Source organism: Polypterus senegalus, chromosome 5 (genome assembly GCF_016835505.1).
Source record: "Polypterus senegalus isolate Bchr_013 chromosome 5, ASM1683550v1, whole genome shotgun sequence".
NCBI classification, from domain to species: domain Eukaryota; kingdom Metazoa; phylum Chordata; class Cladistia; order Polypteriformes; family Polypteridae; genus Polypterus; species Polypterus senegalus.
The window spans coordinates 106,249,329-106,275,233 of NC_053158.1; the positions used below are offsets into that span (position 1 = coordinate 106,249,329).

Genomic DNA, 25,905 nt, shown 5'->3' on the forward strand with positions numbered 1-25,905 from the left:
ACTGAAAATGAAAATATTTTGGACATATGGTAAATAGGTTCTTGAGTAAAATCTATACTAATAAAAGGCAAAGCCCTCACTGACTGACTCACTCACTCACTCATCACTAATTCTCCAACTTCCCGTGTAGGTAGAAGGCTGAAATTTGGCAGGCTAATTCCTTACAAAATTCTACACGTAACGGTCATAAACTGAATCCTACTTACGTACATATATACGGCCATAGCCTACAGCTCGGTCGCCGTGTGAGGGGGAGTTGCTTTACCCATCATCACACCTCCCACGTAGTTGGCTGCCTGCCTATATTGCACCCCCCATACGCACGCCTCCCACGTAATTGAATGCCTGCCCATATAAGGCTGTCTGTCAGCAGCAATACAATAGACTCGCTGCCGCTACGAGGCGTTTGTCATGCCTAACACGAATACGATATTCGCGAGATACAAGTTTAGTGAGAAGACGCAAGATATAAACAAGACTTTTGATCACTTTGTAACGGAGTTAAAATTGCTGGTGAAGGACTGTGCTTATGCAAATGAAGATGCGATGGTCAGGGATAGAATAGTGTTTGGCACAAACTCAGCAAATGTGCGAGAGAAACTTTTAAGTGCTGAGTCTGAGCTAACATTTAATAAAGTGGACATCGCAAGATCGCACGAGATAACACAAGCACAGCTGAGAACCTTCGATGCACATACTCCGAGCGGCTCACATGAACTTACTGTGAACGCAGTACGCAGAGAACAAGCAAGAGCTCCAAAGAGCGCTGAACAAAAAATGCATTACACAATTGAGAAGGCAGCAAAAGTATATGAAGCGAGTGACGCATACAAGCATATTCATAAGTGCAGCTACTAAGGAAACAAAGCAAACGGTGGAAAAAGTAAATTTCCAGCTAAAGGAAGACAGTGCAAACGAAGATGAGATGGTCAGGGATAGAATAGTGTTTGGTACAAACTCAGCAAAAGTGCGAGAGAAACTTTTAAGTGCCGGGTCTGAGCTAACATTAAATAAAGATGTGGAAATCTCAAGATCGCACGAGATATTCGTGAGATACAAGTTTAATGAGAAGACGCAGGGTATAAACAAGACTTTTGATCACTTTGTAATGGAGTTAAAATTTCTGGTAAAGGACTGTGCTTATGCAAACGAAGATGAGATGGTCAGGGATAGAATAGTGTTTGGCACAAACTCAGCGAAAGTGTGAGAGAAACTTTTAAGTGCCGGGTCTGAGCTAACATTAAATAAAGCCGTGGACATCGCAAGATTGCACGAGATAGCACAAGCGCAGCTGAGAACTTTCGATGCATGTACTTCAAGCAGCTCACGTGAACTGAACTTAATACCGGGAATGCCTGTTAAACATCTTAGATTCACGAGTACCGATTTGGGTAGTGAACACTTCGATGAATGAAACCTGTTATCTTTACAACAGTTGACAAACACGGAATGTAACTTCAACACAACACGTCCTCCAAATACGAACCTGATTGAAAGAAATAATAATCAAATCCTTGATGACAGCAACACTCATAACAGTCACAAAACAATTACATTGACAATCATGTTACGTTATTTTTAAAATGTTTCCTTTTCTTTTTCATAACTTCTTTAACACAATACTTCTCCTCTGCAAAGCGTGGGTATTTTGCTAGTAACCTATATATTTTAAGGGTTAGGATGTGAAGATAGATTTTGAATCCTAGACAAAGATGTTTATGCTCCTCGATTTTTAAGGCAACACCAAATGTGCCCATTTGAAGTCTACACATTAGGAGGGTAGCTCTCTCAGAAATTAATTAAATGCTGTATTGTCTCATTTTTGTATGCTTTTGTGTGACTTTTTTTTTATTTGCATTCATTTTGGTGCTGTTTTCGTGAAATCAGCACATTGGCAGTGTGTGTAACATTGTTCTGTAGGTGTCACCATTTTAAGCATTGTTTCACACTTTGCTAGTCATTTAAATTAATGTAAACTAGGGGGCTTCGCTCACCAACCCCCGTGTTTGGTTTTCCAGATACACACTTGTAAGATTTTTTTTTCTTTGAATTGTTGCTATTTCATTAGCTTCACTTTTATTTCAGAACTTCTGTAAAAACAATATTTGGAATCTTTCGTGTCCCAATATGCTGAACCTTTTAAATTAGGTCTGTGAGACTTGTGTTTAATGACTTTGTACCATAATTTAGGATAGGTTTCTCTGTTTGTAATTTCGGCACAGATAAAATGATCCACATCATCAGCAGTTAATTATTTTTTGCAAAGTAACCAATAGATGCATGTGAGTTAAACCTCGTTTTTGAAATTCTCTGACTTAAACGAGTTTTCTGTTGTTTGTGTCAATGCGATCTGTACTATCTTTTTTTTGATACTGTAGCGACTGACGTAATAAAGTGTCACAAAAGTTCTACTTTAACAATCGCCGACTGCATAACCCCAAACACAACTTTCTAGCACCCTCTCCAACCCCTCCTCCCACGGGTCTCACCTCCCCCTTAACTCATCAATCAGCACCCAGCTATTAGTCTTTCGTTCTGTACTCTGCCCTCCTTCAATCGGACCTAACAGTCACTTAAAACAAAAAATGCTTCAGCTTGGCTGGGACGCTACAATACTTTCGAATTTTACTGCTTTCATATTCTGTACCTTTCTCTGCATATGTATTGCACCTTGGGTCTCTTTTCTCCGGGCTGCTCTTTCTTGCTGATAGCACAGGATCTGTGTGTGCCCCGTGACTTACATGACTGAATGTTTTGCTGGCTGTCCGTGCTCTTATTTGATAAGAAGGGCGTGTCTTGCAAGAATCTTATGTTCCACGTCCCCGCGAGACTGCCCTGGGAAAATCTCTTGGCACCAAGTCTCATGCTTACGGTCCCCGCGAGACGCTCCGTGGCCAGTCTTTTTTGTCTCGTGGGTCTTTTAAATGTCTTCCGAGAACTTCTGAGAATGATCACGTATCGTCACCTTCATTTTCCATTCTAGGATTTTTTTTTATATAGAGAGAAATGGCACTGCTATTGTATAAAAGATGACAGCACACTTGGGTAGGCATCCAAACTTTGCATTAAAACAAGGCAAGAACCTTGTTCTTACTAAATAAATCAATATTAAGGTTTTAAATACTTTTTAAATATCTAATAATGACTTTTGGTTCAAGTCCATTTGGATTTTTTCATCTTACAATACTAACACAACATCACTCTGCCATGCTTAACTGAATTATATATATGCTTAAAATGACTCCCTGCCACACATATATTTAAAGAAATGTGTCAATTATTTACTGGGTGTTTGAAGATAAATAGAAATGTACATGAGCATCTATTGAATGAACACTTTCCAATTTACTTTACAATTTATTGGTATATAAATACTATCTCTGAAGTTCATTTTAATAGTTTATATTTTTATGCTTTTAAGTCAAGATATTGTATACATTTATACCAAAGAGGCAAATCCGAATACTGACCATAAAAAACAACTGAAAGATACTATGGCAGTTTTCCAAACATTGTGTGTTTATCCAGAGATTTCAAGGTAAGGTCCAACATTATTGAGTATAATTGCATGAGACAGTGACAATATAGGGCATGATGGTTGCAAATACTAGTAAAAAAAAATTTACTTAAACATGACAATAAACTTAAATATGGTATTTTCATTCTTAAAGGGACAGAAATAATAAAAATTCAAAATGTTTTTTTTGAAGGGTCTGAAAAATACTTAATATTAAAAAGAATATTTAACAAAATAACTACACTTAATAAATAAGCAACTCAGTCAAACCACTGAAGGCTATCTGAACTAAACCACCATTACCTTTACCAATATATATTATTCTTCAAATCAGGTTAAGCCCTCCACTTGAAACCCATTTGGGAGAATGAACTGACCCTCCCTTCTTTTTCTTATTAGGCAATAAAGATTTATTTAGAAAGAAACAGTGGTTACAACAAGAAGGGCAAAGTGATATTAGGGGCAATGGCAAACAGACAAAACCAGTGGCTTCAAAATCATTGTCATAACATAAGCAAAGAGCAAGAAAACACAATAGGGAAAGAAAGAGTTTAAATTAAAAAAACGCCTGTAGAACAAAAGAAACCAAAATGTTGCAAAATGAGTCTGTAACCAAAAGCTCAAGATGATGATACACTTCCTTATATCCTGGTTACAAACTTACAACTATCTCAGACCTCAAACTTCAGGTTGCATGCACAAAAGAATAACTTAGAACATGAACTAATGTTACTTAATGTCACATGAGGTACAGAATGTCACTTTCAAAAGTATAAGTGAAAAAGAAGATACGAAGAACTGTTAATAATTTTCCATCCATCCATTATCCAACCCACTATATTCTAACTACAGAGTCACGGGGATCTGCTGGAGCCAATCCCAGCCAAACAGGGCACAAAGCAGGAAATAAACCCCAGGCAGGGCGCCAGCCTACCGCAGGGCACACGCACATGCACACACACACACACACACACTAGGGACAATGTAGAATCGCCAATGCACCTAACCTGCATGTCTTTGGACTGTGGGAGGAAACCAGAGTACCCAGAGGAAACCCACTCAGACACGGGGAGAACATGCAAACTCCACACAGGGAGGTCCAGGGAAGCGAACCCAGGTCTCCTTACTGCAAGGCAGCAGCTCTACCACTGTGCCGCCCTAATAATTTTACACTTGTAAAAATTTCCTTAAAAGCTGTAAATACCATGTTTCAATAATCACCATAAGGATTACAAGAAAATTAAATACAGTGTATTATTTTGAAAACCTTACTAGCTTTCTTTGTGGTTAAAATCTAGAAAGCTTTGCCTGAAAATGTTTAATATTGTCATTATAAACTATAAAACAAGTTATAAATAATTTGTTCAATTTTGTGCTCAGACTAGGATGAGGACAGGTATGATTTCAAAGACACTCAAAAATGAAATAGCTTTTTATTTAGTAAGCTAGATGAATGTGTAGCTTATAAAAACTAAGTGTCCGACACTGAAAATGTTAACACTTGGCCGAGGACCTTCCTTTTGGTGACCCCTTCTTTCTTTGTCTGTTGCTACAAATTATAAAGCAGTCACTTATTGAGAGGTAATGATCCCTATAAGGAGTGGCCTGCTGTGTGCACATTTTTTTTAGTGTGAGCAAAAATTTCTAAAAACCAACCATTTTTGAGTGCTAGTAGTAGTAGTTGGGGCGGACACCTTGAAGGACCGGGAGAAGGACAATACCTCTGCTGGGCGACGAGAGGGCAGCCTCCTTGGTCTGCATGGGGGCCACGGGATCAGAACTTAGAAGATCATCCCCGTTGGGCCCTGTGGCCACCGCCAGGGGGCACCAGGAGGATTATGTAGCCCTGGACTGCAGCACTTCCGCCATAACCAGAAGTGCTGCCAGAAGAGATTCCAGGCACACCTGCAGAGTTTCCGGGTGCTCATGCAGCACTTCCGCCACACCAGGAAGTGCCATAAGAAGATCATCTGGAAGCACCTGGAGCACATCCAGGGCAGTATAAAAGGGGCCCCTTCACTCCATTAGACAAGCTGGAGTCGAGAGGAACAAGACAGAGCTTGTGAGAGGAGGAGTGAGGGCGACAGAGAAGAAGAAAGAGAAAGGAGAGGACTGTGTGCTGATTTGTGCAGTGTTTGGAGCTTTGTACAGGAGGCTGCAATAAACGTGTGTGTTTTGGGACATCAGGTGCCTGTCTGTCTGTGTTCGGGGCTAAATCTCCACACAATACACTTCTGTAAATAGCACAAAAATCATCAAAAATACTATTTACTGTGTTGCAAAATTAATGTTAAATGTCAAAATATTTAACTGAACTGATAGCAATTTTTTAATAAAAAAGTTTATCTTTACTCAAAATTTTATTAAATATTCAGTTTCTCTTCTTACTGTTACATTTAAAAGTTATAAACTCTATGAACGTTAACAGTCTGTTCAGAATTTGAAAAGAGTTTAATTCTCATTATGTGTTCCAAATGCTCAGAGTATAAACAAATTCTAGATGATGCTTTGATATTCTTCATTAGACTAAATACTCTTTCACAGTCAGCACTTGAGGCCAAGAATGTGCCAAAAGTGAAAACAACACCTTGAAATGACCCTTGTTTTTAGTAAATGTAACCATATCCGACAATGTCTTTACAATTTTAGTTTCAAATTTTTTCTTAATCGGTATCTTGAACCCTAGATAATGGTTACAATGATCATTTTCAACAGAATTACAGTTTTTCAACAGAACACAGTATTTGATGACAAGCCTGTTGATTTGCTCAAATCCAAACAAAAAAAAATGCCAAACTTGCGAGTATAGAGAAACATTCCTTATCTGGAAATCAATTGTCCATTTGGCCACATGTCCCCTGAATAAAAGTGACTATTGACTTTTTTTAACTGGAAACTGAAATGAAGAGAAATAATCACTGGAAATGAAGCATGTTTCCAAGATACTGTGACCTATGTTTTTTGATTTTTGCTCTGGAAAAATGAACAGCATTAGCAGTCAGAAGCACACTTCTTTGTAGAACTTTGCATAAGTCTGCCAGTTCAGCTAGAACATCATTAAGTACTGAGATAGCAACATAGAGTTCTGCATTTTTTAATTTATACATGCATCATTCATGAGTAGGATCCTTGTCTTCAACAATTTTTTCGTCAGTATTCCACTAATACATCACCGTTCCTAATCATAGCATTTACTGCACAATATCTGTAAATACACCTGATATTGCTTAGTGGTTTAAACACAATCACAACTGCCTCAGCAACTTTGACAAGTTCTTCAAATTTTGTCTTCTTACTTAAGTCTCAATATTACTTATCGGGGAAAAGTCTTTCCCCTGCATCATCTACACCCAGGTCCTCACAATGTTTCTCTAATAATTGTGGAATGGACTGCCACAAAAGAACATTTACAGCCGTTGATAAATATTTTGTATGTCTTTATGTGTAATTTAGGCAAAACTAAGCCAGGAAAGTGAATTTTACAAAAGAGTTGGGGGAAGTGCTTGAAACAAATGTTTCTCTGCTAGAGTCTCTCTCTCATCCCCCACACAAAGCCAGGTTGCCTAACTGCTTTACCTCAGCAAATGATTTTGGGGGATGGCAGGTGTTAAGATGTTCTATTTCCCCATTGGCCTGAAGTATGGCTGTTTGGAATTGGCTTGTATCAGAAACGCCCTATTGGCTGTAGGGGTTGGACAGAACATCTATAAAATGTGCTTGGTTAACCTCACTCTCTCTCTCTTACTAACATCTGATGAAGGAACATCTCTCTCTCTCTCACAAAACTGATGAACTGAAAGGACAACACAATGGAGAGCACAGCTCGGCAGCCATATTGAAACAGGCATGTGGCCTGTTCTGAAGAAAGCTGACCACAAATGATGCCTTAACTAGAGACATTAAGTTTTTGAGGGCAGAAGTGATGTTCCCTTTGGATTAACCATATACAGTAATCCCTCTTCGATCGCGGGGTTTGTGTTCCAGAACCCCCTGCTATAGATGAAAATCCGCGAAGTAGAAACCATATGTTTGTATGCTTATTTTTATATATTTTAAGCCGTTATAAACTCTCCCACACTGTTAACATTATTAGAGCCCTCTAGACATGAAATAACACCCTTTAGTCAAAAGTTTAAACTGTGCTCCATGACAAGACAGAGATGACAGTTCTTTCTCACAATTAAAAGAATGCAAACATATCCTCCTCTTCAAAGAATGCGTGTCAGGAGCAGAGAATGTCAGAGAGAGAGCGCGAGAGAAAAGCAAACAATCAAAAAATCAATATTTGCTTTTAAGTATGCTGAAGCACCGCGATAAAGCGCCATTTTTTAGAGGAGCATCCGTATCCCCTAGGCAAACAGCCCCTCTGCTCACACCCCGTCCATCAGGCAGAAAGAGTGAGAGAGACAGAGAACAAACAATCAAGCACCACGTGGGAAGCACAACGTATATCATTGAGGAGTTTTATTTAATATGTAATACGTGCTCTGATTGGGTAGCTTCTCAGCCATCTGCCAATAGCATCCCTTGTATGAAATCAACCGGGCAAACCCACTGAGGAAGCATGTAGCATAAATTAAAAGACCCATTGTCCGCAGAAATCCACGAACCAGCGAAAAATCTGTGATATATATTTAGATATGCTTACATTTAAAATCCGCGATTGAGTGAAGCCGTGAAAGTCGAAGCGCGATATAGCGAGGGTTCACTGTAATATATAATTATGTATAAATTATTTAATTATAATTATAAAAATGATGATAATTCAAACCATACAAATTTTCCTGTTTGAAAACATAAAGCATGAGCATGTTAAAGTAAAAAAAAAATTATGTGGCTCCCTCTCAGCAATGATTCAGTTCATGAATCAGATGAACGATTGTATCTCATTCTCAGATAATGATTCACTTTGGGTAATGAATCAGTTCAAACTCAAATCAATCAATGAATGATACATACCCAAAGGTTCAATTTTGTGTGACTTATTTGTATATGGTAAGAAAGCCATAACCGTATTAGTTTAATATTATGTTTATATATTGTTTAAAACAATTCCAGCACCAAATTGAACAAAATAAACATACAGTATATACATTTTTACTGCATTACAGTTATATGATGAATGACAAAAATCAGTAGCAGTTTTAATTTGCAAGCAATAATTCAACTCAGACTAAAAGAATTAAGATAAGTGAACAAGAATCATGAATCACATAGGTGTTACTTGCACATGCGCTTTAGGCTTGTGCCTACAGTACTTCTGCTGTACACTGCTGAATCAATAAGTTCATGCTTATGAATCAATTCAAATATTTTACTGAAGTTCAAAAAGAATTAATCACTCATAAATTACCAATGGGAAAGGCACTATATAAATAAAATGCATTATTATTATCATTGCTATTATTAACAAATATTAAGAAGTTAAAAAAGAGCTGGTTAAACAGTCTACTTCAAAGTAACAGGATAAGAAGAATTACATACATTTTAAAAAGGCTTTTTATGTAGCAAAAGACTGGTCGTGGTAACTGTAGTGAAGTTAGCAGAATATTACTGGTTTAAAATGTTGGCCATACCATAAACTTTTTGCATATATTTTGTAATATTTGGCAAGTATCAAAATGTGCATCCCACTGTGGAACCTCTTATAAGTGGTATAAACTCATATTAAGTCTTATTCACAGACACTCTTTAATATCCCACTGCTACTCCACTGATGTACAGTATTTCAATTATCAATTAAAAGAGTTATTAGTAAATGAGAATCTTTGGAATTTGTTACATTTTGTGTTATCAGTTATAAGTAAGCTATGTTAGAATATGCTACAGTAATAATTCATTTGTGCCTTTCAGCTATAACTGAAAGTTTCCTTCAAAATCATTCATTTTTATTTTACCTTTTCCTATTAAATAGCTCCCTGTTGACCCTACTTTCAAAACGTTTTATAAGGTCAAGAACCTTACTGAGTCTTGGTGTAATTTCTCTATATATAATCATCATTTGGATCTTGATCTTTGTTTGTCCGCGAATGAATTAGAAGAAGCACTAGATGGCAGTAGAGAGACAGCTAAAACATAGGCATTGCATTAAGAATCTCCTCCAGGCTTATACTTCTGAAGACTGTAGTATGCCAGTCACACCTCAAAACACAGACATTCAAACCAAACAAACTTTTGTGCTTTAAATTAACTAAAGAGATCTTCATTTATATCTTGATCTTTGTTTGTTAGCGAATTCCAAGCAAGCGTAGACCACCTTACAGTTTAGTACGTTGTTGTTACTCACGGATGTCAACAATGTGCCGGAATAAAGAAAGGGGTGGTGGACAGTGTTACGCTGGTTAGCTCCTGAGGCCTGGTTAGAGAATGAGATTGCTGAAGATAAAAGGTATGTGCCTACCATAACATATGAATGAAAGAAAGACAGTGGTTAAAATGAATGACAACGTAATGGCACGTTCTGGAAATTATTATTGTTAAGTTTGTAGCCAGCAAGTGCTGCGTGTCTCACAGTTGTACCGTGGCTTGCTCACATATCAGTGAAGTGATCCCTATTTATGCTTTAAAGAGCCTGAATACCTGTGTCCCCCTTTTATAACCATTGCTCCGTGTATATTGCCTTACTCTTTGGATTGCCACAAAGCAACCTGCGAGATTGGAGAAAGGTTGAGAAGAGATCGTGAGAGGAAACGACAGCGTTGTGCAAACAAGATGGACTGTGAACGGACAGAAGCAGAAATACTCCTATACCACCACATAATTACGATTTGGACAGTGATTGCGAGTAGGCCGTTCCTATCGAATCAATATCTAAGGGTTTTCTTTTGTAGTTTTGTTTCCCTTATAAAAAAATCATAATGCTGTGCGACGGAGGGTCCAGTTCACACCTGGCAGCTGCATTTAAACAGGGAGCCCTTCACAGACAACTTTAACACGCGCAATGTAGTTGGGCGCACATGGCTAGTGTATAAATATTTATACATCTTTGGATGTATATTTTGTGTGTGAATTATTTGGATACAAAATAGAATAACTGAAAAGAATCATCATATACAAATAATTAAAACTTTAACTGAAATACAGGAAACAAATTCTTAAGCATCCATTCACTCAGAGTCTAAGATTCAGTACATCTATACATATGAGACAAAGGAATGCATTAATATTTTAGAAGATTACTCACTGTAAACCAAAGATTAAGTAGGAGCTAAGAAGCTATATTGACTGTGAAGACTGAAACTTCTAAAAGTGTGTCATATTACAAAAAGAGATTCAGATGGGGAGGTTTACAAGCTTGTAAGATGTTTGATTTAAAGCAATAGGACTTTGAAAAGGTTTTTTTCATCTAAAATCAAAGACATATGGTGACAAGGAAAAAGAATAAGCTTAGATAAGAAGGTATGAAATATTTTTAAAATATGCCTGAGGGGCGGCACGGTAGCACAGTGAGTAGCGCTGCTGCCTGGCAGTTAGAAGATCCTGGGTTCACTTCCTGGGTCCTCCCTGCGTGGAGTTTGCATGTTCTCCCCGTGCCTGCGTAGGTTTCTTCCGTGTGCTCCAGTTTCCTCCCACAGTCCAAAGACATGCAGGTTAGGTGCATTGGCGATCCTAAATTTTGCTTGGTGTGTGGGTGTTTGTGTGTCTCTGCCCTTCTGGTGGGCTTTGCCCTGCTCAGGGTTTGTTTCCTGCCTTGCGCCTTGTTGGCTGGGATTGGCTCCAGCAGATCCCCTTGACCCTGTAGTTAGGATATAGCAGGTTGAATAATGGATGTATGGATATGCTTGAGGGTTAAAATAGGGGAGAACCCATACAACTATGAAGAAATTACAAGGAATCTAAAGAACTTGATGAAAAGTCTATTACATGTTTTATACACAAAACATTTTATGGCTTAAGAAGATTGTGCATGCATTCAATAACCAAACGGGGTCATTGTTAAAGCAAAAACAATGCAAACAAACTAAACCCCTCTGCTTCTAGATAGGAAGTTTAGAAATACCTTATGCACTAGATAACAAAACATTGAATTGGGCTAGGCATGGTGGTAGTCTGTAATTGTTTACATTTGTTTCTGTTCAGTTTCCATTTTATCATTCTTTTTATTGTTTCCTAACAAATACCATGCTCTTAAGGGTGCCAGAGTGGATATACACTCACATATCTTTTTTCTGTAGTACAGGTCCTGTTGCAATTGTAGCAAGTATTTTAAAGTAATCAAACTGAAATATTATTACATATAGGAAGTAGGAATACTTGTTTGCTGGCTTGTGAAACTCAAAAGGTTGTAGGCTTCAATTCTCTAAATTCACCCTGCATTCCTAAATGCCTGAAAATAAAAAGAATGCTTCACTCCAAATTCAAGAAGTAGGTTTTTTGGCTTGCATAGGCTGAAAGAAGGATAGGCTTACATGTCTCATAATAGGAGAGGAGAACCATGAAACTCCTGACTCAAAAAAAAAGGTTTATTAATAACATTTATTCACAAAAGGCTTTCAGAAAAAAAGCAAACACAAAGATCCTAAGTGAACAAAGAGAGGCAATCCAAAGGGAAAGAATATCAGAAGATCTGGAAAAATAACTAAAGACAAAAGCAAACAGACCAGAAGCCAGAAAAACGTACAAAAATATATAGATATTGAATATATAGATAGATATATAGATAGATGAGAGAGAGTGGTTAAAAAAATTTTGTAATGAGTATATAATTTGTTTTTCCATATAATGCAACAAGTTACATTCTCAAGAATTATTGAGAGAAATTAAGTGTTAACCAGGCGATGGTTACCAAAGACAGATGTGGTCAGGCAAGACCAAGGTCAAAACCAGGAAATCAAAAATAGAATTGTGCAACCAGAACCAAAAGAGCAATAATCAAAAAGCAAGATGAACTTAATACATTATTTCAATCCTAGCACTAGGGTCTACTTAGAAAACAAGCTAATTACACCAAGAGAACTTTCAGCATGGTGTATATTCACTGAGAGATTCTGCATTGTCTGACTGTCACATATTTTAATAACATTATCACTTTTGATCTTGGCAAAACAAATGCAGTCATGTGATGCTTCTAACCTGTGTCATGTAAACAAAGGAAAAAGGACATAAAAATAAACCTTGTAAAAATAAATCAAAAATGAAAAAAATGCCTAAGTGGAATCTTCACATTAAAAAAGCCACATAAAATTAAAAAAAAAACATGTAAACATAACATTTTTTGATATGAAGATTTCAATCTTGTATTGATTCTACAGCTTCTCATTCTTTTTTAATTATTTAAGTTGTTTCATTGTATTGTATCCTCTCAATGCAGTGTGGCAATGAGGCAGGGAACAGTTCCATAATATTCCACTCCATGTAATTCAGCACAGTCAGGCAGAGCAATAAAGGTAGGCAAAATAGCAACAAAAGTCAAAGATACAGACAAATCAGCTGAGGACAAAACTGGGGTCCAGGCTGCAGGGCCTGTGTTGGCCTGGGTGCAGCAATCATTAAAGCACTTGACAAAAAATAAAAGAGGGTGAATGCTCCACTATATTAGCCAACAGAGTATTGGGGGTAAAAATAAAAAACCCTAAGGCAGAAGATGGAGGTTAGGAGAAAGTAGACAAAATAGCTACAGATGGCCACAGTTCCACATGTCCAGATGAACAGAATCAACTTTCTAGAATTTCCTTACCTGAATTATTGAGCATGTATCGAGACATTTTGACTCACTTTGGAAAAAACTGCCTAAAGCTTATATGCGTGTATGAAAACAGCACGTAAGATGGCAGATTACAGGAACCACCTTAGATTCAGCCTCAGATGTAGACAGAGTGGAATTACACCTAAAAGTCTACAGATTAAATCGTCGGTGAAGGGTCTCTGCGCTACAAAAATCCTACAGAAGGCACAGAGCCAGCTGCTAACTGAATAGGTGAGAAAAACGAACTTTACTATTGATGTTTTGAAATCTAAAGAGGAGCAGATCCGACAAAGGCTTTCATCACTTTTAAAAGGTGATTGAATTCACTGAGAATGCTTGTCTAGCACAGCACAAAAAGTCTAAGACCAGACAGCAGAGGAATTTTGATCTACTTGTGGGGTGCCATAAATTTCAGCATACGATAGGGAGTGTCCTTTACAGTCAACAGAGAGAAGGATGCCAGACACAAACCGAGGATTTGGACAAGTGGGTGAAGAATCTGTCTGACAGACAACTCAACTCACCCAAGCAGAAAAAAACGTCCTTGCTAAAGGGTTAAACTTTGCTGTCACACTGAAATAAATCCCGCTAGTGGAAGTGATCACAGCCACAGAGTCAGCAATCAGAAATAACAACATTGCAGAGGTGGAAGTGAAGCAACTGTGGATAAAAGTTTCAGCATGTCTCAGCAATGCTAAGCACCCTGCGCCCAATATCAGTGTTGAGGAGAGGAAGGTTCTCATGGCACTCAGTAAGGACGACAACATCATCATCATCATCCTTCCAGCAGACAAGGGGATTTGCACAGTGGTGCTAAACCAGACGGACTTTCATGAGAAAATTTTGTCTCTGCTCAGTGATAAAAACACTGAACTCCTAAAACGAGACCCAGGTAGTAGTTACAAGAAAAAAGTGATAGATTGTCTCAAGCAGTTAGCGCATGACAACGCTATTGACCGGACCTCATACCACAGATTATACCCAGGGGAAGCTACACCAAGTCTGTATGGTATACTGAAGATACATAAACAGGATGCACCGTTAAGATCCATTGTCTGTATGATCAATTCGGTTACATATAACATCTTAAAGTTCCTGGCCACTGTCCTCAACCTGTTGGTAGGCAGCTCAAAACACCATATTCAGAACATTTTGGATTTTGTGGAGAAGGTGACAGATGTCATTATGGAGGCAGATGACACTATGGTCTCATATGATCTCTATTCACTTGCATTCCAGTTATGGAAGTAGTGGAGGTGGTCCATAAGAGTTTACATGATGACCCCGCACTCAGAAAAAGTACCACTCTTAGCAACGACAAAGAGTGTCTGCTCTTAGAAATGCGTCTTCAATCCACATATTTCATATACAAAGGCCAGTACTACAGGCCGTAACATGGGTATGCCATGGGTTCCTCAGTTTCACCTATTGTGGCCAATCTGTATATAGAAGAAGTGGAAAAGAGAGCGCTATTATCCTATCCTGGAACACCACCGAGCCATTGGTTCAGGTATGTGGACAACACCTGGGTGAAAATCAAATCTCAGGAGGTACCACAATTCACTGACCACATCAACTCAGTGGACAAACACATCCAGTTCACCAGGGAGGACATGAAACGGGACAGGATAGCTTTCTTAGATTGTAAAATTTCCATCAGCAATGGGGGACATTTGAAAGTTGATGTGTACCGTAAACCAATGCATATGGATCAGTATTTAAGGTTTGACTCTCACCATCCGCTAGAGCACAAAATAGGTGTCATCAGGACTCTACAACACAGAGCAAACACCATACCCACAGACAAAAGGCCAGGGAAGCAGAAGAATATCATATCAAAGAGGCCCTGAGTAAATGTGGTTATCCCAGCTGGACTTTTGTCAAAGCAGGGAAGATACCTAAAGAATGCTCTAAGCAATCCAGGAGTGAGGAAAGACAACCGCTGCCTAAGCGAAAACCTTTGGTAATCCCTTAAGTGTCAGGAGTATCAGAACAACTGAGATCCATTTTTCCAAAACACCAGGTCCCGGTGGCTTTCAAACCCCAAAACACGAAACAGCAAAAATTGGTTCACCCCAAGGATCGGGTGCCCCGGCACAGACAGAGTAATATAGTTTTCGCAGTTAGGTGCCAAGAGGATTGCCGTGAATCATACATCGCGGAAACCAAACAACCACTGGCGAAGCGGATGACATAACACAGAAGAAATACCTCGTCAGGCCAGAACTCCGCAGCCTATTTTAATCTACAGGACAGTGGTCACTCTTTCAGTTATTAAGATGTGCACATCCTGGACAGGGAGGAATGCTGGTTTGAGCGAGGAGTCAAAGAGGCCATTTAAGTGAAAATGGAGCGACCATCTCTGAATCGAGGAAGGGGTCTAAAGGTACATCTTTCACCGTCTTACAATGCGGTGATTGCAGCCATTCCCCAGCTCTCTGTGAATGGTACTCATTGCCATTGATCAATGGACAATTTGCATATCATTGATCACACTGCCCACTGTTAGTCATTAGGCCAAGGCACTGTTTATAAGGTTGGAGAAACCTGCAATCAACTGAGACTGAGGAAGTCACTTGGATGAGTAATGAAACATAACGGAAAAAACTATGTCCAGATGAACAGAATCAACTTTCTAGAATAACAGCTGGAGAGTCTCCTGCATGGCCTTCACTGTGTGGATTAAAGACCCCAGACATTGTCTGATCCTTGTTAATTGGTCTTTTTTCTTACAGGTTTTAATTTCAAAGACTTTGTCAAATATTTTTAAGAGGGTGCCATCTATCCATCCCAATTCCTTATTAACTACAAAATATCTGCAGATAACTTCATATTCTGACCATCTAGGTGATAAAAAGCAGCGCGGAATGAAGATGACAGGGCATCGTAAAAAGATCTGTTTGATTAATCACAAACTGCAGTGGGTCCAGACAGACAGGAATAATGCTGTAAATACATGACAGCACACCCTTTTCTCAACATTTCATTGTAGTCAAGTGAGGGTAACTGTCTGGTAATCATTTACACATATAACTCTGGGCTTTTTGAGAACAGGAGAAATGGTTATCTTTTTGAAAACCTGTGGGATGGTTGCTTGTTTTAGGAATGAACTGAAGATAGTGAAGATTCCAGACAGCTCTAAGCCACAGATATTCAGCACGCATGGCTGTAATCAGTCTGATCTAGCAGCTTTATGTGGGTTAACCCTCTGGAGTTATTTACAAACTTCAAATTCATTTACTTGAAGAGTGAATTCATTTGGCTGACCTGAGGTTCTGGTAGCTTTTTCCATGTTTTGACTTTCAAAGCAAACATAGAATATGATTTTACTGTTGGGGAGTGACATATAGGCAGTGGGAGTGTCTACCAAGGGGCCTTCAGTTTGTTAATGCCTGTAAGCTTTGCTATATGTGCTTTAAATTCAGCAGTGTTGTACTGTTGCTGAAGTTTGGTACTATAGACCTTTTCAACTTGCCCAATAGCTCTTTCTAGTGCAAATCGTGATGATCTGTATAGTTCTTTATAACCAGAGACAACGGCCATCCTCCGCTTTCTGAATCTGTAATGCATAACCCTTCTAAAATATGGCATCTAGCTGGAAAATAAACCATATTAGTTTTGCTGACACACAGTATTTTGTGTAGCATGTGATACAGTCTACTACACCCTCTGTACAGTCACCAATGTCTGAAGCTGCCTCCTCAAACAAGACCTAGTTTGTAGTTTGAAAACAATCCTTTAACTGTTCCTCTACCCCAGCTGACCACCGCTGAACTGTACTGACAGTGACTGGATGTTCCTTTAATTTCTCTTGGTAGCTCCCTGTGCATTAGTAACAGCTGTGTAGCACTGATCCAATGTATTATTTCCTGTCCTCACATATGAAATGATACATGCTGATGACATTTTCAGAAAGATTACTTGAGATTACAATCTCCTGCAATGACTGGATCCTCATTTGGGAACTTGTTTTCATGTTTGATGATGACTTCATGCAGCTCCATTTGGTGGAATGTAGACAGCAGTATAAGCAATTCCTGTTAATTCCCTTGGTAAAAAGAATGATCAGCATTTAACTGAAAAATATTTTGCATTTGCTGAGCAGGATCTCATATATTATGGAGATATCTGTATATCATGAACTGTTAACAAACAGATATAATCCTCCTCAGCGTCATTTATCCTCTGTCTCAGGCCAATCAATAAACACTAAAACTTCCAATAATAGTGGCAACATCTGGAGTATCTACAGTGTGACATTTTCAAAAAAGCAATATACTGAGCAATCTCTCATGTACTGCTGAGTGTTCATTCTGCAGTGGATTTCATCCATTTTGTTGGCTAGTGACTAAACATTAGCTATACCATTATGGGGATTGGCAGCCTCTATAGCCTGCCACATCTCCATCTCCTTCTACCATTGTCTGGAAACTCCAATGCCACTTGCACCACATGGCATGAGGTAACTCTGACAATCTCTGGAGAATGGTCAAGTGCTCAGGTTGATTAAATAAAACATCAAAACTGCATGAATGTCAAAAGCGTCTGCCGATCATATTTAATCTGTGCATATGTGCTTTCTGCGTGTAAGATAAGAATTTACAGACAGAAGTCAAAACAACCCTAAAACTGATTAGACAGTAGTTGATAAGTTTTTTTTGTGTCACCGCTATTTTATTTTCTGTTTTAGAGTCATTAATAAACAAGACAATACTTAAAGTATAAAAAAGTGATCAAAGTATAATCAGAATCAAAAATAAAAAAAACAAAAACATATTCAGAAAAGTAGAAGGTGAGATACATAGAAAACCTAAAAAATATCTCTCTGTTATAAAAAAAAATCCCGTGGAATGAATGACTAGTAGACGATACGTGATCTTCACGTTAAGATCACAAAAGACAAATAAAAGAACCGCGAGACGAAACAGAATGGGCAAAAAAAAAAAAAACAGTTGTGTAAAGGGAAGCAGCACACACAGATACAGGTGTCTCAGTGCACATCATTCAATGCACAAATCGTTGATTTACACAATAATGGAACATACACTATGAGAATCTGTGGACTCGTAACAGTTAAAGCAACAACAAGTTTAATTTCAAAGAAAACACAATTCGGTCAGGTGTATATTTTTGATGATGGAGAAGCAATCACAACGAGAGCAGCAGAGACAGAAAGTAGGAAAAAGGACAGCGGCTGTAAAGGCTTTAAAAAGATGTAAGGGCAGTGCGACAGCAGCCCTCCCGCACGAGCAAGCAAGCAGCATTATACGACCTGCAAGAAAGAATTTAACCATGCCCGGGGCCGTAAATAAAGGGACAAGTATTGTTTTTAGAACATCACACAAGACCAGCCAGTTAGCCATCATTTAAAACAAGTCCACGGACATCTAACCCCAGCAGTTGTTGGATTGCATCTGTCAGACAAACATCATGTGCTCCCAGCTCTTAAAACAATGACAAGAGACAAGGAAAACATGCAGATTGCCAACAGCAGGAAGGCAGCAGATAATGCGACGGCATATCCTTGGCATACATTCAGCTGCCCCTCCCCTTCACAATGCGAGCAGCGTTATACATCTGGCGAGGAAGAGATGTAACCACGCACAGGGCCGAAAATAAAAGACAAGCATTGTTTTTACAAAAGAAATTTAAGGTAAAAGTGAAAATAATGCATTTGTAACAATTCCCAAGAAAATAACAATCTCTTTAAATTGTATATTGCCTGCCTAAGGTAAAGTCATCCCTGATGAAGGATCGCAGGAATCGTGGGAAAGAGGGGTCTTTTCATCAGATTAGCGCTATTTCAGCTGTGGAATGACCAAATGGGGGAGGCAGCTTGATGAATGAGGTCTCCAGGACTTAAAACAAATCCAAATCATATTTTGTGATATCGTCTAATGTGAAATTCTACTCCGTACTTCTAGAATTTTTATTTTTATAATGTATTAAGGGTTTATTCTCTTCTATGTATTGTACTGTATTGTATTGACCCCCTTCTTTTTGACACCCACTGCACACCCAACCTACCTGGAAAGGGGTCTCTCTTTGAACTGCCTTTCCCAATATCTCTTTGATTTTTTTCCCTACAAGGGTTTTTTTTTGGAGTTTTTTCTGGTCTTCTTAGAGGGTCAAGGCTGGGGGGCTGTCAGGAGACAGGGCCTATTAAAGCCCATTGTGGCACTTCTTGTGTGATTTTGGGCAGAGCCCCCTAGTCACATTAAAGAGAAAAGTCTAAAGCTAGCCACACAGCCCGGGTTAAACCATATCACTCTTCTTTAGCTTAGTAACTTAAGTTTAAAGTCCCTTATGTAAACCAGCTCTTCAGAATTCTTATTTACATTTTCTTCTCAAAGTAAAAATAAAACAAAATAAAGGGATAGAAAAATGAAACTGCAGTTTACAAAAGATGTAGTGTAGTCATACATTGGTGTGAAAAACTATTTGCCCCCTTCCTGATTTCTTGTTCTTTTGCATGTTTGTCACACAAAATGTTTCTGATCATCAAACACATTTAACCATTAGTCAAATATAACACAAGTAAACACAAAATGCAGTTTTTAAATGATGTTTTTTATTATTTAGGGAGATAAAAATCCAAACCTACATGGCCCTGTGTGAAAAAGTAATTGCCCCCTGAACCTAATAACTGGTTGGGCCACCCTTAGCAGCAATAACTGCAATCAAGCGTTTGCGATAACTTGCAATGAGTCTTTACAGCTCTGGAGGAATTTTGGCCCACTCATCTTTGCAAAATTGTTGTAATTCAGCTTTATTTGAGGGTTTTCTAGCATGAACCGCCTTTTTAAGGTCATGCCATAGCATCTCAATTGGATTCAGGTCAGGACTTTGACTAGGCCACTCCAAAGTTTTCATTTTGTTTTTCTTCAGCCATTCAGAGGTGGATTTGCTGGTGTGTTTTGGTCATTGTCCTGTTGCAGCACCCAAGATCGCTTCAGCTTGAGTTGACGAACAGATGGCCGAACATTCTACTTCAGGATTTTTTGGTAGACAGTAGAATTCATGGTTCCATTTATCACAGCAAGCAGCAAAACAACCCCAGACCATCACACTACCACCACCATATTTTACTGTTGCTATGATGTTCTTTTTCTGAAATGCTGTGTTCCTTTTACGCCAGATGTAACGGGACATTTGCCTTCCAAAAAGTTCAACTTTTGTCTCATCAGTCCACAAGGTATTTTCCCAAAAGTCTTGGCAATCATTGAGATGTTTCTTAGCAAAATTGAGACGAGCCCTAATGTTCTTTTGCTTAACAGTGGTTTGCGTCTTGGAAATCTGCCATGCAGGCCGTTTTTGCCCAGTCTCTTTCTTATGGTGGAGTCATGAACACTGACCTTAATTGAGGCAAGTGAGGCCTGCAGTTCTTTAGACGTTGTCCTGGGGTCTTTTGTGACCTCTCGGATGAGTCATCTCTGCGCTCTTGGGGTAATTTTGGTCAGCTGGCCACTCCTAGAAAGGTTCACCACTGTTCCATGTTTTTGCCATTTGTGGATAATGGCTCTCACTGTGGTTCGCTGGAGTCCCAAAGGTTTAGAAATGGCTTTACAACCTTTACAAGACTGACAGATCTCAATTACTTCTGTTCTCATTTGTTCCTGAATTTCTTTGGATCTTGGCATGATGTCTAGCTTTTGAGGTGCTTTTGGTCTACTTCTCTGTGTCAGGCAGCTCCAATTTAAGTGATTTCTTGATTGAAACAGGTGTGGCAGTAATCAGGCCTGGGGGTGGCTACGGAAATTGAACTCAGGTGTGATACACCACAGTTAGGCTATTTTTTAACAAGGGGGCAATTACTTTTTCACACAGGGCCATGTAGGTTTGGATTTTTTTTTCTCCCTAAATAATAAAAACCATCATTTAAAAACTGCATTTTGTGTTTACTTGTGTTATATTTGACTAATGGTTAAATGTGTTTGATGATCAGAAACATTTTGTGTGACAAACATGCAAAAGAATAAGAAATCAGGAAGGGGGCAAATAGTTTTTGACACCACTGTAAGTGTTAAGAATTGAAAAAGCCCTGTGTTCTAGTTAGGGCTTATAGCTTTCTACATCTCGATTCTCAGTCTTGGTTGTCCAATTTGTACTAAGTATTGTGGCCTAACCTACACAATGAAGACAAAAGAACAATACAAGCAAATCCATGAAAAGGTGACTGAAAAGCACAAGTCAGGGGATAGATACCAGGAAATATCACAGTCACTAAATATTACTTGCAGTACAGTTAAATCAATCAATCATTAAAAATGGAAAGAGTATGGCACAGTTGTATATCTGCCTAGAGAAAGCAATCCACAAAAAATAATTGAGTGATCATGCAAGATGATACATTAGGGATGTCACCCAGAGACTTAGAATAACAGTGAACAAGTTATAAGCTACAATGACTAAAATTGGAGAGACTACATACAACTGTTGCCCCAGTCTATCACCAGTTGCAGCTTTATGTAAATGTGACAAAGAAAAAGTCACTTTTAAAAAAAAATGCACATTTACATCTGGCATCCTATAATCTGGTGGTACTTCCTAAGCAGGCCAAACAGAAGAATAACTCAAGCAGCTTGTCACACACATTAAAAAGACCATTGTATTTTTAATAGCGTTTTTAAGTACATGCATTTTGCAGTAGTGTAATTTTGTTTGCGACAACAAAGCTATTCATATTTTTAACACCCCTTCAGAAGATATTTTGGGAGATATTTTCCTAGCTTTTTGTTGCCCTAATCTTGAATCTAAAGTTGTCATGATAACAATTTCTAATAATTTGGAAAGTTATTCTTGCATCTGAGATTCCTAAATTACTGACTGCACTGGATGGCAGTAATTAATGGTAATGGTTGGGGTTAATCTAGCCAAAATAATAACTGAGATACAAGGAACAAATAAACAAAACCCAAGACACAAACCAGAGATTATGAAAAAGAAACAGAACAAGAAGGCCAATAACCAGATGTTCATGTAATCAGAGATAAATTGCAAGACAAAAATCATAGTCTAAACAAACAGTATTTTTAACAAACAATAATAACACTAGGTTTTTACAATGAAACCACAAACTTGGACAAACAGAAAGTGCATGACTCTGACCTTTTATACCTTTGATCCAATGATGACACACACAGCACAATTTAAACTAAACGTACCAAGCAATGACTTAGCAACAGTAGGAGCAGTCTTTTATTACATCTGGCATTCCTTAAGCCAGCGGTACTCCCTCAGCAGCCCGAGAAATTCTATAAGCCCTCTCAATGTACTCCCTCTCAATGTTTCTCAAAATGGTGGCACCCATTCAAAAATAAAGTGGTGCCACTGGACAATGTAATTCTTATTTAACAAAATTAAAAAAACAGTTCAATTATGACACAGCCCCACTCCTAAGAAGTGGCCTCTGATCCTACAGAGTTCTGTCAACAGAAGATCCATAATAAAAAGGGGTATGTCAATGTCAATTTATTTATATGGCACATTTAAAACAACATAGGAATGCTGTGGCCAAATTGCTTTACAATAAAAGTATAAAAAAACATACAATTAACATAACATACTGTAAATAATAAATAGAGGGCGGCACAGTGGCGCAGTGGTAGCGCTGCTACCTCGCAGTTAGTAGTTCCGGGTTCACTTCCCGGGTCCTCCCTGCGTGGAGTTTGCATGTTCTCCCCGTGTCTGCGTGGGTTTCCTCTGGGTACTCCGGTTTCCTCCAACAGTCCAAACATATGCAGGTTAGGTGGATTCGCAATTCTAACTTTATCTCTAGTGTGTGTTTGGTGTGTGGATGTGTGTGTCCTGCGGTGGGTTCGGGGCCCTTCCTGGGATTGGTTCCTGCCTTGCACCCTGTATTGGCTGGGATTGGCTGCAGCAGACCCCCGTGACCCTGTGTTCGGATTCAATGGGTTGGAAAATGGATGGATGGATGGATACAGTAAATAGAAGTCAGATTACATAATCACAATGAGGAATCCATCAGTATTACTGAAGGTCACAGAAAGCAGGTGAATAGAAATGAGTCTTTAATCTTGTTTTGAACAGTTCAATTGTAGAGGACTCCTTTATGTAGTGAGGTAAAGAGTTCCACAGGCGAGGAGCAGCAGCTGTAAAAGCCCTGTCCCCCTTAGTTTTACACTTAGTACGAGGGACAACAAGAGACAACTGACCAGAAAATCTAAGCACTCTAGATGGCTGGTGTAAAGCATATAATTCAGATAAATAGGCAGGAGCCAGCCCATGTAAAGATTTAAAAACTAGCAATAAGATTTTAAAATCAATTTGAAAACTGACAGGCAGCCAGTGTAATGATGCTAATATTGGAGAAACAGAATCAGACTTTCTTGCCCCAACCAGAAAGCGAGTGGCAGCATTCTGGACCAACTGTAACCTGCGTATCAGGGATTTGGTAATCCCAGAATACAGCGAGTTGCAGTAATCAAGGCGAGAAAAGATAAAAGCATGAGTAGCTTTCTCAAGATCCCTAGAGGATAAAAAAGGCTTGATCTTACCTAAAAGACAAAGCTGGAAAAAGAAACTCTTAACTAAAGAATTAATCTGTTTCTCAAAAGAGAGGTTACTGTCAAAAATAAAACCAAGATTGCAGACTTGAGGTTTGCAAAAGACGGAGAAGGAGCCGAGAAGTCCAAGACCAATTTGGGCTTTAGCTGATGGACCCACTATAAGCACGTTTTATTTTGATTCAGATCAAGGATCTTAGTTCAAAAGACAGTTGTGCAGTTGATTCATTGCAGAGTTGCAGACAGGAATATAAACCTGTGTATCATCAACATAGCAGTGAAAAGGAATGTTACATTTCCAAAAATAGCTCCAATAGGGTGAAGGTATATAGAGAATAAAATAGGACCCAAAATGGATCCCTGAGGAACACCACATTTAAGAGGAGCAGTAGACGGAAAAGAGGAATTTAAAGTCACTGAAAAGTGTCTACCAATTAGATATGACCTGAACCAGTTAAGAGCAGGCCCTTCAAGGCCAACAAGATGTTCAAGCCACAACAGCAATATCTCATGGTCAACAGTGTCAAAGGCAGCAGACAGGTCAAGGTGGACAAGGACTGCAGTGCCACCTGAGTCAGTAATAATAGTAATAATAATGTAATTGAATACTTTCAGGAGAGCCATCTCAACACCATGATAACGCCTAAAGCCAGACTGGTAGATCTCAAATAAATTATTGGAGTTAAGGTGATCAACCAATTGATTATAAATAATTCTTTCTAATATTTTAGCCAGAAATGGCAATTGGGAAATCAGGCGAAAATTGGCTAAAACTCCAGGATCTAATTCTGCCTTTTTTAGACAGGGACACACCGCAGAATGTTTAAAAAATGAGGGCATAAAACCCTCACTAATAGAACCATTGATAATGGCTAGTAAAGATGGACCCAGAACATCAAAGGCTTCCACTAAGAGGCGTGGTGGTCTAATATCAAGAGGACTGAGAGTAGGTTTAAGGGTGTCAATGGTACTTTTTAACTGTAAAAGTGAGACAAGATCAAAAGATTCCAAGACAATGCCATGATTAACAGTAGTTGGAACAATACCACAACAGATTGTATCAATTTTACAGACAAAGAATGAAAGAAACTGCTCATATGAAAGAACAGTACTATTTAATCCCATCACAGAATGAGGGTGAATGGCCGCATTAATGGAATTAAATAAGACCCTAGAATTCTTAGAATGACAGGATACTAAATCAGCAAAGAAGTCATGTTTAGCTTTCTTAACTGCAACCTCGAAGTTGAATAGAGAAGTCCTAAAAATCTGTTTTTGAAACAATCAGTCCATCTTTTTTCCAATGCCATTCCGCAGTTCGACAGGCGCAGCGTAGCAGTCACGTAGTTTCATTTAGCTAGGGAGCAGGTCTTCCCTTATTATAGCGTATCTTGAGCGGCGCAATTAAGTCGAAAACCGTTTAACAAGAATTAAATTCTAAAACAGAATCATCGATACCATCATATTGAACATGTACAGTACAGTAAGACTAGAGAATATGGTTTTAAAATCAGATATAACAGAAGAATTTAAACAGCGAGAACAGCGTGGAGCACAACTAGTAGTAGGAACATCAACAGTAATATCGAAATCCATCATTATAGAAAAGTGACCTAAAAGAAACATCACATAAATCAATATTATTAACTGACATATCACATGTAAGAATGAGATCAAGGGTGTGATTGAGAGAGTGATTTAGCGTATTAATATGCTGGATAAAATCAAATGAGTTCCATAGTGATAAAAAGTAATTAACCAAAGGTTTTGATTGATAACAAACGTGTATGTTAAAATCACAAATAATAAATACTTTGTCATGGGAGAGGGCAATATCAGCCAGGAGATCAGAGAATTCAGAAATTAAGATATCATTAATTACAGGAGGTCTATAAATTACAGCAAACAATAAAGAAAGGGAGCTGCACACTTCGAAAAGTTGCAGTTCGAAGCTACTAAACGGACCTCTTGTAAGGCTCTGACACAAGAACATACTTTTAAAAACAGTGTCAATGCCCCCACCACGACGAGTCAGCTGAGAAGAATTTAAAAAATTAATAACCTTATGGTACCAAGCCAGTAAAACATGAAGAGTCATCATTTATAATCCAGGGGCCTCATGCATAAACGGTGTGTACGCACAGAAATGTTGCATAAGAACGGCTCCACGTTCAAAT

The 25,905-nt window shown here is 38.5% G+C and overlaps 1 protein-coding gene across 1 annotated transcript in view; it reads right to left on the minus strand.

Annotated features, from left to right (window-relative positions):
- acad11 (acyl-CoA dehydrogenase family, member 11) overlaps window positions 1-25,905 on the minus strand; it is a 559,410-nt gene that overhangs the window by 435,230 nt on the left and 98,275 nt on the right. The window lies entirely within an intron of this gene.